General features: G+C 35.6%; 1 protein-coding gene across 1 annotated transcript in view; it reads left to right on the plus strand.

Moving 5' to 3' along the window:
• LOC140168599 (uncharacterized) overlaps nucleotides 1-4,904 on the plus strand; it is a 96,744-nt gene that overhangs the window by 63,885 nt on the left and 27,955 nt on the right. The window lies entirely within an intron of this gene.

Genomic DNA, 4,904 nt, shown 5'->3' on the forward strand with positions numbered 1-4,904 from the left:
TCGACTGTCTCGGCAATCCCGACCGTAGAACTTTTTGTTTTGAAAAAGTTTTTTTAAACCAATTTTCTCAAAAATGTCATGAACTTTTTGAAAGATTGAAAAGAAATGTTGTAAAAAACATTTCCTGCATGTTTCTCCTGTCCAGTCGTACCTGGCTGAGGGTTTCAATATTTCGCATTATGATTCTCAGCGTCTACAAGTATAAAAAACACTTTTGAACTTAAAAATGCAGTATTTTAAGTCTGCCAGACACGACGTGTCGAATAAAGTAGGGTTTACCTTGAATTTTTACCTTGAATCTTTGGTTGAAATTCTGTTGTCAGTGAGTGTTTTACATAGTACTTCATTACATTATACTTTTGGTACATGAAAAAAAAGATATAAAAAGAAAAAAAAATGTTTTCCTGACCGAGCCACCGACCCAACATCTGAAAGTGATCTATATATGGACAAGCAAACATTTTTTTTTTTTTGGCCTATTTCAATAATTCAATATATACACGCAGGCGATGTATTTATTCAGCACTCGATCGGTGAGCTCAGAATAAACCTGGGGATACACGGTTTTACCATCAATGTTAAATTTTACTGTAACCAAAGCACTTCAGGCTTAATCTTTATGTACACCAATGGCACATTACAATGGTGCAAAAAGTAGAAATTTGAAAAAAATTGAGGGTGTTGCTGTGGAGCAAAGCACACAAGTAATGACTAGAAATGTAACAGTATCGCTAACAAAGATATCAGATTATGTTACAATATTGATCAGAAATTTCCCCAACACTTAAAAAAACCTCCATAATAAGTGAAACTCATCCTCAACTTCACCCATATCACACACCTGACAAATCCTATCTTCAGGATAAATAACAACATTTTGCAATCATCGACGTATGAGCACTGGTTTACAAAGAGAAGCTCTACCAATAATTGTCATTAAAAATTATTTTCTAGATGGTAAGTCTTCTTTAAAATAATCTTAATTCAGATTGAAAGTTGTTAATTCCATCAACCCAAAGTTTACTTGAAGTAATAATGGTTGGTTTCCCCACATATTGAGTATGTTAATAATAGTGAAAATGTGTACATCCATATCAAAATGATGCACTTGTCGGCTGCTGCATGTGTCTCATTTCACATAATAGCTAGGAATAAATACCACACTCACCTCCAAAGTGGAGGTCACTTCAAATCATCCCAAGTAACATGGAGAACATTCTTTAACACTGTTCTTAATTGGGGATGATTTGAAGTGACCTCCACTTGAGATGATTCTGGTATTTATTCATAGCTATCATGTGAAAGTAGATGCATGTAGCAGCTGACAAGTGCATCATTTTGATATGGAGGTATACAAATCCTTCTTATACCAGAAGACCATGAAAAAGTATGATTCTATTATCAATAAGTGCTGAGACGGCAAAAGATGTATTACCTTTCATACATTTCATACAGCCATAATGCACTATCTTTTAAAATGAGTTTCAATTTTTTCAAACCTGAATTTTTGCCATATTTGTAATGTTTACACATGTCCAACTTAAATCCAATTGGATTCAGCCAAATTCATTGTGTGTTTCAGATCAACAGAGTAATTTTGACATGTCATATTCAGACATTAAGTCCACCATAGAATTCCACCTAAAATGGCCAAAATAGCATGTGGAGTTTCTTTCACATTACCTTGTTATTTTGGCTTAAAATGGACAGTTATTTCTAATATTTCAGCTTTTGAGTAGAGAATATCAAAATTAAAATGAGATAGAAATTGTACATTTTGTACAGGGCACTATGAGTTTGGAATTTAATATTAAATATTAGTGGAACCAATGTTTTTGGCATACTTAAACCTGAAATGATAAGAATTTGATTGTTTCCATTTTTTCATGGGTCATAGTCATAGTGGGGGCAAACGTCCAAAATAGTCCCATTATGTTGTAATGTATCTCAAATTATTCCTCTCATCACCGGGAATATAAAAAGTAAATTGTCATAATTTTCTACGATGCTTAGTTCAGGAGTTAAGGTCAAATGGTTCAAATGTCCAAAATTACATACACTAGGTTAAAATTTAAAAATTGGTCAGATCTCAAATTTCACTTTAAGTGCATTTTTGTATTTTCATCATCAGGGTTGTAGCTACAGTGGGTGGTAGAGCCCACCACTCAGTTTTGGAGCCCATCACAAAGCAGCAATTTTGCCATTGGAACCTACCACTCATAGTCCAAAATTGCAAACTTTTGTTGAATTAGTCAAGATTTTGATCAATTTTGACAACAGATTACCATGTATGCAAGATTTTCATAAAATGCCACCCAGCACTCAAAATGTCCTAGCTACAACCCTGGTCATCATGTCCCCTTTCAGAGTTCATGCAGCCAAAGTCCAATAGAAATATATACAAGCATAACATTTGACCCATAATTTCATCCGATTCTGAGGTTATAAATTTCTCAAATAAATTATTTTCCTATTTGCCGAGAAGAGTAATTTAAGGCAAATTTCGATTGAATCGGTGCATTTTGAAAATTTGACTTCTGTGCATGAGATATTTTGACATTTGACCTTATTCTAAAAATCCTTCACTAATCACCCTAGTGCATTATGACAAATGACAATTGACTTTTTTATTAAGTAGCAATGAGAGGAACAATTTGAGGTATATTGCAGCATGATAGGACATATACTTTTCGCCCCATTATGTCCCTCGACACCCCGTGGGAAGTATAGGGGGCATAGAAAAAAATCGAATCAATTCAAATTTTATCCTTTTTAAAGGTGTAAGGATGTTAAAAAAACATTGGTTTCACTATTATGTAGGAAAACTAGATGCCAACTCGAAAAATTCCAATAGCACCCTGTACTAACTGTGGCTTTTAAGTTTGATTGTTTAAATTAAACATTATGCACCAGAGCTGCAAATGCTAGGCTTTTTAGGTCACTTCCTGATCCACATGTACAATACAATACATATAAAAGAGAAGCATGTGGTATCATGTGAACTACAAGAAAATACCTACTTCAGATTGTTTCCATAAAAAGTTAATTTGTCATGACAGTAATCCATGCATGAATATTTGGTAAATCTGTTGTTTGTGTATTGGTACACATGCTGTCTACTTTTACATTAAGCGCTTGATGCATAGTTCATATTTCTGTTTACAAGTACTGTCTATAGATCATCTTTGTCTGATGTGAGACATGAAAAATCTTCAGCACTTCTGAGGACTAATATCTTGAACTCCACCAAAATGCACATTCTTAACATTTAACAGTTACTGTCCTCATATCAGTCACACAATGGACCACACCTTTATAGCTGCAATTTCAGCATAAATATATGATAATCAGAACTCCTGCATTGGCTTAAATAATGGCACCATTACTAGATTTAAATGAACATTCAGAGATCCATAGACCACTTAACCACATTATTTCCACACCTTTTCTGGTTATTAACATAAATGAAGTTGCAAGTTGTGAATTTTGAGACCTGACTGCTGCATTGGTGTTCTTTGTTTGAAGACGCATGTATAGCCAGTGGTATATCTTTTTTTTAACCCAACTGCTTTTTGCCCAAGTGGATGGAAGGAAGGAAGAAGTAGGATGAAGAAAAAATTGTTTTCCCCAACCCAGTTTTGAAACCACCAAACTCACCAACCCCTCGGATGCCAACCACCCGACTAGGGGTAGCAAGCCACGCATGTGACCGTTGCCCAGCCGACAGTTTTGTGCATTAGTTTAGCAGGATTAAGCAATCGGATAAGGTGGGATGCATGGTCTTGCAGTGGCTTTGTGGGCTGAGGTTGTGGTTTGTGTATGGTCTGTATGGTCTAGTAGCATAAGATTTAGGAAAGGGCTACATGTAACCACCAATGGTTCTTAATCTTAAAGTTCAAGTGGCTTTTTGCCTAAGTGGAGGGAAGGGAGGAAGAAAGAAGACAAAGAGAGAAGTTGTGTTTCCCATCCCTGTTTTATACCACAGCGCCCTTGGGTGCCAACCACCACACATGGGGAGCATGTGTGGCCGAGAGAAAAGGTACCTACTCATAATCTATTGGTTGCGAATTCGAGGCCCCCTTGTGTCAACGTGCTGTGACCTTGGGCAAGGCACTTTATCATCACTGTCTAAGGGGGATGGGATGGAGTTGGATGTTTGTAAAGTTGTTTGTTTCAATGTTGCAATATTGGCGCTGATTAAGCTGCTGCCTACAAATTGCATTGTGTTTTTTTATGTGTGGTTAATGTACAATTCTAGCATTTTGACCTGCGGGTCACCATTCGAGTTTGAAATAAAGCTTTTTTTTCACCACATAGCAAGCCATGGGATAGCAAGCCACGTGTGTGATCATCACATCCTAATTGTTAGCAGATAATAAACAAGTTTAAATGAAAAATACAGATAAAATTGTTAAATACAGAAAATAGTATAAGTTATAACACTTGTGCTGCGGCTTCTATAATGGAAATTGCATTTGCCAGCAGTAATATTCAAAGTTGGAACAAATAGGGTATTTAAATAAAATGACTCCTAGTAGTGCTAGGGCATGATTTGAATGAGTTAAAGTGAAACTAAAGGGAATGTTTACATGTGTAATTTCTTCAAGGCATTTGAAAGTTATAGTAAGAAGTTGATTAGCCCATCTTGAATGATATCATATGACCTTCAATGTACATCTTTGCCAGATTACATCAACTGATTCGCATAATGCCCATGGTGAGTAAATTCAAAGTAGAACTACAATAAACACTTGTATGATGATGAAGATGATTCCTAAATGTTGCGAACTCAATAGTTTACTCAATAATCACTGCAGACGTAACAAGTGATGAGCCTACACTATACTAATTTATCTGCAAACTGGGTCTTAAAAATGAAAGATGCAGGAGATATGCAAAATGCA

This window comes from Amphiura filiformis, chromosome 13, assembly GCF_039555335.1.
Source record: "Amphiura filiformis chromosome 13, Afil_fr2py, whole genome shotgun sequence".
NCBI lineage: Eukaryota > Metazoa > Echinodermata > Ophiuroidea > Amphilepidida > Amphiuridae > Amphiura > Amphiura filiformis.